Source organism: Sceloporus undulatus, chromosome 4, assembly GCF_019175285.1.
Source record: "Sceloporus undulatus isolate JIND9_A2432 ecotype Alabama chromosome 4, SceUnd_v1.1, whole genome shotgun sequence".
NCBI classification, from domain to species: Eukaryota; Metazoa; Chordata; class Lepidosauria; order Squamata; family Phrynosomatidae; genus Sceloporus; species Sceloporus undulatus.
This window is the reverse complement of record NC_056525.1, coordinates 52,813,267-52,823,506: the sequence shown is the minus strand read 5'-3', so window position 1 is coordinate 52,823,506 and position 10,240 is coordinate 52,813,267.

The window sequence follows — 10,240 nt, the reverse complement described above, 5'->3', positions numbered from 1 at the left end:
ATCCATCCATGTGTTTCAGGGAATTTAAAGTAAGCATGCATGTGTGTACACATGTCTGAGAGAGGGTGGGGAGAGCAGGGGAACATTATCAAGAAGCCAGATCCATTGGACTTGGCCTCTCCCTCACCCAGGAACTATTAGACCAGTCTGGGGAAAGAAGAGTAAGGGACTAAACAGATTGGTGATAAATGCCAGCACTGGTGCAGAGTGGGGCCATGGCAACCATACGTGGACTTCCCGACTCCTCCCAGACAGTGGGCGGCATCATGCTGTTTCTTTTGACACAGTGTTTAGATGCACTGCACCAGAGAATTGGCAAAAAGCCGCCGCCATGATGGCAAGGGCTGCTTTGCGCTTCTTTAAGAAAGAGCAGCATTTTGCTGGCTCTTTTTGGCCAGATTGGGCCTGCAGCATGCAGTTCCCAGGGGAACTGCTGAGCCACTCTATTGGGCCGGTCTGTTCTGCCCCAGGGACTACCATTAAACTTCTTGAAAAGCCAGCTCCACTATACATTGCCTGTCTCTAACTGTCATCAAGTAGCCATTCCAGTAATCCAGAAAACTCCAGAACTTGGGACTGAATGTTCTTTTTGTTCTTCTTCTTATCTCATTCATACTGATTTAAACTTTTCAGCAGATGAGCACCAAATTCTGAACCAGTTGAAGTTTTGAGACCATCTTCAAGGGCAGCCCCAAGTAAAGCATATCAGAGCAATGTAAGTCACAAAGCATAGATGAAAACAGTCAGATTCAGACCTTCCAGTAGTGAATGCAACTGGTGGTTTAACTAAAATGAATAAAAAGCATTCTGAGACAGAGCTGCTACTTGGGCATCCAAGGCAATACTGCAACAAGAGTGTTCAGGAACTGTGAACTTGTTCCCAGACCCAGAAGGAATCCGGCCAGCTGAGCTTTCCATCATAAATTCATCTTCTCTTACTGCCTCCTGATGGATAAAAAAATCTCTGGAAGTCCCAGGTTTTCTCTACTGTATAAACCAAGTTCAGAATCATATGGCATTTCCCCAAAGTATTTCCTTGCAGCTCCAGGCATTATTAAAAACCTTTTATTCTCACTACTAAAATTGGTTTAAATGTACTCAGATGTCTTTGAAATGAAATGTATTGGTTACTTGCCTATGTGTTATGTGGTTTCAGACCCAGGAAACATGGCCACCAAGTAAAAAAACAGCTATTGTTCAGGATACAGATTCAACTGAGATCAAGTGAAGAAAAGTGGATTGTTAGCAGAGAAACAACATTATCCTAATGCTTAGCATATTATTGCTAAAGCACTTTAGCACATTGATTTTTAACTGAATATTATTTTTTTCAAAATGAGCTAGTGGAAATACATGAAAATCAATTTCTGAAATGTTGCATGATACTGGATGTGACAAGTGGTCAGTAAAAGAGAGAAGGGGAAGGACACAAGAGAGGGAAGAAAACCCAGCATATTTCAGGAGAGGACTGGATGTAAACCTGTGAACCAAAGGCACCACTAGGGGGTGCAGGGAGTGCAAACCACATCAAATGGTATCCTAAGGAGGGGTGACACCACTGATCTCCAAACACCTGCCTTTTGGCAGAAATGGACTGTGGGGCTCACATGCATCTCTTTAAAATGCTGAAGAGATGGTATGAGTAAGGCGAGTCTCAATGGGAGGAGAAAGGAGATGCCCCAGGTTTTTTCCCCTTAAATTTTCAGTTTTAAAATTTTAAAAAATTTAAATTTTTAAATTAAAAATAACTACAGTTGTCCCTCCATATTTGCTAGGGTTAGGGGAACAAGACCCCCATGAATATGGAAAAACTGCAAATAACAAAAACACTGTTTTTACCTGAGAGGACACCTCTCTAGGAATCTCTAGGTCCTCCAGTGCAACTCTGTGGTCAATGTCCAACATACACTGACCATAGAATGGCACTGGAGTAGCTACAAATGGTCTTTCAGTGCAACTTTTAGTTAATGTTGACCACAGAGTTGCATTGGAGGACCTAGACAGTTTTAGAGAGAACATATTAATGAAATCCGTGAATAATCAAATCCGCAAATATCAAAGCCACAAATATGGAGGGATGACTGTAATTCTTTTGAATCTTTCTTTAAAAACATCACATCTTACCAAATTGTCACTTTCACCACATGAACCTATGCAGATGTAAATACATTCAGGCTATACCTATGGTATTGTAATTTAAAAGTATAATTTTAATTTTGCTAGTTGTTTATGTCACAACTACAGTTGCCTTGCCACATTTGCAGCTTTGACTTTTGTAGATTTGATTATTTGCAGTTTTGATAAATATGTTATCTCTAGGAATCTCTAAGTCCTCTAGCACAATTCTGTTGGATGTTGTCCATACAGTTGTGCTGGAGAACCTAGAAGTTCCTATAGAAAACACTTCTTTAGGCATTTGTAAGTTCCCCAGTCTGTTTCTATGATCAACTTCTAGCAGATGCTGACCATAGAGTTGTACTGGAGAACCTGGAGATTCCTAGAGAGGTTTTTTTTTTTGGTAAAAAGAATAGTGTTTTTATTTGAGGTTTTTCCACATTCATGGGGGTGCTTCAACCCTAACCACAGCAAAAGTGGAGGGACCACTGTATTACCATTACATTTAGTGATATACAGGGATTAAGATTTTTTAGTAACATTAGTATGAAAAACATTACTAAGGATTCTCTTTGGTCCAGTCTGAGAGACGTTCCATGTGTGGGTGACACCATGAGTTACTGCACCAGGTGATGCCAGTCCTGGTGACACCACTGCTGTGAATGGGCAGGCAGAATCAAAACCAAAAGAAGTGGAAACTCTTGAAACTTTCGTTGAGTCCTCTGTCTCTCAAGTCTCAGGTAGTTGTTCATGGAAGACACAGCCCCATATAGATGTAATGAAAAGAAGAAATAGAACTGTTTGTAATTTGTTGTTGCATGCCTTCAAGTCTTCTCCAATTTATGGTGCCTCCATGTTGAACCTACCACCAGTTTTCGGTGGCTGAACATGTATGAGTCACCCAAGGTCACCAGGGTTTCCATGGGCAAGTGGGGAATCAAATCCTCATCTCCAGGGTCATAGTCGAATGCTCAAACCATTACAACACACTGGCTGAAAACACTATACTACACAGTGTAATATGCGTTACGTATAACAGTCCTCCATTCCAGTATCGATCAGGGCCTTGACAAGAAGGTTCCTCAGCTAATAATGCTAGGAGAGACAAGAGATAACTCAATATCAACCCTGCTCTTTTAATCCTCAAACAGCTATCATTCTTATAATGCCCAAAAGCTTCCTGTCTCATCCAAATGAAACAAAGTTTCAAATCAGCCTGACTCCTGAATTTGCACAGTTCATATAAGCAACATGCAAATTAAATTATATCTTAACTTTGATCTGGTTACACTTGGTGACAAAATCTGATTCAGCAACAAGGCGGCCAGATTTTGCACCCTGCTGCAAAAATGAAGCACTCAGGCATAACTGAACATAATGGGGGTCTCCACATTGAACCAAATGCACCACTTGGGCCCTCATCTAGATATGGACAACATGATATCCACAACTGTATAGTATGAAATAGATAAGAGGGCCATGAGTCATGGCTTGCAATAAAAATTGCAGAGTGTTGAGTATGAAGAGATGAACAGATCATCAGAGCAAAGTTTATTTTTGCTTGTAATGCAGGCTCACATTCACTTTTGTGCTGAGATGAGGCATACGTTCTGTGACAAACCTCCACAAGCTCTTTCAATAAAATTAGAGGTATTTCAAAGGTTTACAAGCCTTGAGCCAATCCTCTCTATGGTGGTGAGGAAATTTGTATAATCCTTCAGTGGTCTAGCATTAGTACTTCTGAAAAGACATAGAGTGATCACGTGAAATAATTAACTGTTTCTGCATCCAAGTCAGGGATCTTTCACATGGAGGAGACAAGCGTTATTAAAACATGATTAAATTGTGGTATTGCATGATCAGGGGGAAGATTATCACACCCCCATGCTCTTCTCCTGTTTGTGTCCCTTGTGTAAATTGTGATGGATGTGTCATTGGGTAATAATGGGAGCTAGGCTTCTGCATGGGACAATCAGTGGCACAAAGGTCCTCTGGTAAAATTATTGCAGTGACTGCCTAATAAATTAGCTATAAGGCTTATAAGGTTAAAGGTTTTATGCCTCATTTATAAAACAATCCAGTACCTGGTTACTTTGAGACCAGCTTATTAGTGCATTGTTATTTTGAGTCACCTGGAGATATGTTCTTGGCAGTGCCAAATGTTCCTGAGGTCTGCTCTGCAGTTGTCTAGAGTAGGCCATTTAGTAGAATGCTCTTTTCTTAAAAAATCATGATATTTCAACTATTCTTAATTTTAGAGGCATTTAAGAAATACTTAACAAAAATTCACCAAACTGTGATACCTTTATTGGCCAACCAAAATGCACAATGTACATGTTGAAAGCTTTCAAAGCTCCACTGGCTTCTTCATTAGGCAAAATGTTAAAAACCATACAGGAGAAAAATATTGAAGATGTTAGTCATAGGCCTGCATCTTCATCCCCCCCCCCCCCCGGTATGGTTTTTAACACTTTGCCTGATGAAGATGCCAGTAGAGCTTCAAAAGCTTCCAACATATATATTATGCATTTTGGTTGTCTAATAAGGGCATCACAGTTTGGTGGATTTTTGATGCTATTGAATTTGCTATATGGCCACCAAATTCAATAACAGCATGGCTACCCCTGGATCTTTTTAAGAAGTACTTAGGTGCGGTACAGACTGCCCCAAAGGCCTGAACCCACCTCCTTTCTTGCTGGATTGGGGCCAGGGCAGCCTCACCAGCAGCCTTGCAGCCACAATCCACCGTTTTCCCAGGCCACAGGGAAACGGCATAAGTGGCCTGGGCCAGCGCAGAGATGTCACACACATGCCGTGCCATTTGGATGTGGTGCATACGTGATATGCATGATGTCGCTTTATGGTGATCTGTACCGCACTTTACTTATGCAAGCCTTTCCTGTTTGGTCCAACTTAACAACTGTTTCATGGATCACATAAAGAGTTTGTTTCTCTTAATGCAAGTGCCTTGCTGGTGTTTCCTTGATGTATATGCTTTGAAATGTTTAGATCAAGAAGTTTGTAAACAATTGTAGTTAAATAACTAAAATAGCCTTGGGTGACTAGTGTAGAAAGGCAGTGCATACATTTAAATCATAGGTGGGTAATGAGTGGCCCTCAGATTTTGTCGGATTCTAATCCCCATCATCCCTCACCCTCAAAAACACTGACTTGATGGGCATTGTTGTCCAACAACACATGGAGGGCAACATGTTGTCCATTCCAGATTTAAATAAACAGTAATCTTACATATCTGCAGGTGTGTGTTCACGTACATGTGCACTGTTTAATGCAAGAGAGCCTGTGGCCTCCTTTAAAGAAAAGATGATTCCCTAAACTGAAGAGTTTCTAAGTGTAGATAATTACAAATTTTTGCACAGTATCAGAAATGAGGGAATATCTCCAAATGAGCTGAGAAACAAGCCATAAATAGTAGCCCTGAAAGGCAAAGAGTTGTAGCCTCTGGTTCGATTATGCTGTGAGAAGAACAATTTATGTATAATTAGTACAACATAATTTACCACTAGTTGTAGGCTATCTGCTGAACTGTATACCCTCCCTTTCTTTTTCTTTTTGCTGATTACTGAAATCCAGTGTGTTGCTATATGCAGTTACACTGACTGAGGTCTGGCCTATGTCACTATTGACTACAAGTAGCAATGATTAGACATGATGGAGTCACTTGAGATGCAAAAAACTGTTTGTTATTATTATTATTAAACTTTATTTCTAAAGCGCTGTAATTATACACAGCACTGTACAAAGTCAGTAAAATTAAAGAGTATATAAAAGCCTGCCCAAGGCGTACACTCTAAGATAATAACAATTAAAAAGAGGAATAGATAAAATTACCATATAGAAAAGAAAAAACAAATTAAAAACATCAAATATAAAACAAATCACATCACATCAAATATTATCAGACAGCCAGATGACAATCACAAATTCCCTGAGAACGCTTCCCTAAACAATATGGTTTTCAGCTCTGTCTTAAAGCTGGTTAGGGAAGTGATGAGCCGTGCATGCAGAGGAAGAAAGTTCCAGGAATGAGGGGCAGCAAGAGAGAAGGGACGGATCCGGGATGGGGCAGAGGAGATCCTGGGTTGAAAGAGGAGACTTTGGCTACCAGAGCGGAGAGTGCGAGTAGGGATGTAGGGAGAGAGAAGATCGGTTAAATAAAGAGGGGCCAGCCCATGCAGGGCTTTAAAGGTGAGTAGCAAAAGTTTGTACCTGATGCGGAAAGGAAAAGGGAGCCAGTGAAGGGAGGACAACAGAGGGGAGACATGATCATAATGGTGAGCGAGAGAAATAATGCGTGCAGCTGAATGCTGAACAGAAATTAATGGGTGGAGATGAGAGAGGGGAAGCCCTGCCAAGAGGAGATTACATTAGTCTAGTTGTGAGACCACTAGGGCATGGACCAGTGTCTTTGGGGTAGAAGCTGAGAGATATGGACGGATTTTGGCGATATTATAGAGAAAAAATCTACAGACTTTGGCTGTAGTCTGGATCTGAGAGATAAATGACAAAGAGGAGTCAAAGATGAAACCAAGACTGCGGGCTTCCTGGACCGGCTGGATAGAGACGTTATTGACAGAAATAGAAAAGGAGTAGTGAAGGGTGGGCTTAGGAGGGAAAACAAGAAGCTCGGTCTTGGACATATTGAGATTCAGATGCCGATGGTGCATCCAGTGGGAGACAGCTGTTAAACAGGATGACACTTGCTGCTCTAGCTCTGGCGAAAGATTAGGGGTGGAAAGGTACAGTTGGGTATCATCGGCGTACAGATGGTAGGAGAAACCAAAAGAAGTGATAGGTTTGCCAAGGGAGAGTGTGTATAAAGAGAACAGAAGGGGACCCAAAACAGAGCCCTGAGGAACTCCAACAGATAAGGGGACAGAAGACGAGGTCTGATCACCCGAGACCACCGAAAATGATCGATCTGACAAGTAAGATGTGAACCAATCGAGAACAAGGCCCGAGAAACCAAGGTCAGAGAGTATGTCTATTAGGAGACAGTGGTCCACGGTGTCGAAGGCTGCAGACAGATCGAGTAGGACAAGGATAGAATAAAGGCCATTCGCCTTGGCCCGCAAAAGATCATTCGAGATCTTAGTAAGGGCCGTCTCTGTGGAGTGCCGTGGGCGAAAACCAGACTGGAAGGGATCCAGAATGGAGTTGGTTTCAAGAAACTCAAGACAGCGTGAATAGACAACTCGTTCTAACACCTTAGAGAGAAAAGGAAGAAGAGAGATTGGACGATAGCTAGCCAAGGAAGAGGGGTCGAGAGAGGGTTTTTTCAGGATAGGGGAAACTAAGGCATGTTTGAAGACTGAGGGGAAGGAACCCAAAGAGAGAGAGATTAAAGATATAGAGGAGGGAGGGTAACAGAGAGGGGGCTATAGAGATTAGAAGACAAGAAGGAAGTGGGTCAAGAGAGCAGGTGGTGGGTTTTGATGAGTTCAGCAGTGAAGAGAGTTCTTCCAAAGAAACAGGAGGAAACACAGAGAGTTTATTAGTAGGAGGGGCAAGGAGATTAATGGTGGGAGCCAAATCATGAGGAGTTAACTCAGAACGAATGGTAGTGATCTTTGTAATGAAATAATTGGCGAAGTCGGAGGGAGAAAATAATGGAGAGACAGAAGGAGGAGAGGGTTTTAACAGTGTGTTGAAACAGGAGAACAAGCGCTGCGGGCGCCTCTCGTTGACGCAGATCAATGATTTAAAGTAGTCTTGTTTTGCCATCGACAGGGAGCGTGAAAAAGATAAAAGAATGAACTTAAAATGGATAAAGTCGGCCCACTCCCTGGACTTTCTCCAGAGACGTTCGGCTGCTCGGGAGCAGGACCGGAGAAATCTAACAATGGGAGTGATCCAGGGCTGAGGCCTAGTCGTAGAGGAAGAGGAGGACATGCGTGTAGAAACTGGGGCAAAGCTGTCAAGAGTTGAAGAGAGAGTAGAATTCAGTAAAGACATAGCTGAGTCAGCAGAGTCCCCAAGATTGAGAGAAGCGAAGGATGAGTCCAAGGACTGAGTGAGATGGTTAAGGTTAAGAGAATGAAGATTGTGGAACTGGCGGAGGATGGTATGACAGGGAGGTGGGATGTAGGTAAGAGTAAAGGAAAGTAGGTGATGGTCAGATAGTGGAAAATCAGAAGCCGAGTGGTCAGACACGACACACTTGGAAGGGAGAACTAAGTCAAGACAGTGACCGAGGGAATGGGTTGGAGAGTTGGAATGTGGTTGGAGACCGAAGGAAGCTAAAAGAGAGCTAAAGTGAGAGGTTGAGGAATTCTTGGGATCGTCGAAGTGGATGTTAAAGTCACCTAAGATCAGGGAGTGGACAGTATCTGAAAGAAAAAATGTCAACCAAGACTCGAAATCTGTGAAAAACTGAGACGCTGAACCAGGAGGACGATAGATGATGGCAACCCGAAGTTGCAGAGGAAAAAAGAGTCTAATGGAGTGTAATTCAAATGAAGAGAAGGAATAGCTGGGGGGAGGAGAGAGAACCTGAAACTGGCAGGACTTTGATAATAAGATGCCGACCCCTCCTCCGCGACCCTCAGGGCGGCCAGTGTGGGTAAAGGAGAGACTGCCAAGAGAAAGGGCAGCAGAGGTAGCGGTATCGTGGGCTGGAAGCCAGGTTTCAGTGAGGGCGAGAAGATTAAATGATTGTGATAGAAAAAGATCATGGATTGCCGCTGCTTTTGGGGCAGCGGAACGGCAGTTCCAGAAAGTGCAAGAGAATGGGAGTTGGGAGATAGGGAGGGGGCGGATAGGGATGAGATAAGGAGAAGGAGAGGTGCGAGGAGCCATGGAGAAGAGAGGTTTGGGTGACAAACAGATGGCAGGAGAAAATGTAGAAAAGAGAAAAGCAGAAAAATAAAGATACAGTCCAACAGTGATGGAAGGGATGGGCTGATGATCCCAAGACATGAGGGAGATGAGAGAGGAGAAGGGTAGCTATAAGAGCCTCTGGACGTCCCAGGTTCTAAGGGCGAGGGAGGGATGGCTAAGGGGATGCTGCCCCACCTCTCTCTCTGCTGAGCTGAAGGTGCTGCTGCTACTTCCAAGGAGTCCCAGAACAGTGGGAAGGGGGAGGGAAGGTCAGCATTCAGGAGAGGTTGCTCTCAGGAGGCAGGCTGGCTGGTATTCACAAGGGAGGAGAAGGCTGAGACAGTGCCCTTTTAAGGGGAAAGGCCGGCCCCACCTCTCTCTCTGCTGAGCTGAAGGTGCTGCTGCTACTTCCAAGGAGTCCCAGAACAGTGGGAAGAGGGAGGGAAGGTCAGCATTCAGGAGAGGTTCCTCTCAGGAGGCAGGCTGGTTGATATTTGTTCTTCTTTCTAGTAAGAAAGCCGAGAACACATGGGGGATTTCATTGTGTAATTGCCAAATCGTGTGTGTGCATGTGTGTGTGTTTGTGTGCACACATCCCTTCTAGTCACCTGCCAATTTATGGTGACGCCATAAATTTCATAGGGTTTTCTGAGGCAAGGAATACTCAGAGGTGGTTTTGCCAGAAATATAGCTCACACCACTTTGCCTATTCTGTGAGGAAGCACAGCCTTCAAATGGTTTACAAACCAACAAAGAAAATCCAACAAATGCTTCACTCAGCCAAGGACCAGAGAGACCCTCTCACAGCCGCAGGAGTTTACTGCATACCATGCAGCTGTAGACAAGTCTACATAGGGACCACCAAATGCAGTGTGCAAACAAAAATCAAGGAACATGAGAGACACTGCAGACTGGGCCAGCCAGGAAAATCAGCAGTAGCAGAACATGCCACAAAGCATCTTGGGCATAAAATACTGTTTGAAAACACTGAAATTCTGGACCATGCCAACAACTACCATGTCAGGATGCACAGGGAAGCCATTGAAATCCACAAATATCTGGATAATTTCAACCGGAAAGAAGAAGCCCATAAGGTGAACAAAATTTGGCTACCAGTCCTGAGGAATAGCAAAATGAGGACTCAGCAAATTCAAATGGGAAACCATTCAGAATCAGGGGCTTTCCCAGCAGATAATGATCCCCAGTTAGCAGACACTAATCCTCTTTTGCATTAGCCTCCCAGCCTGAGGCCTGCCATCATCAACAGAACAATACACATGCAAAT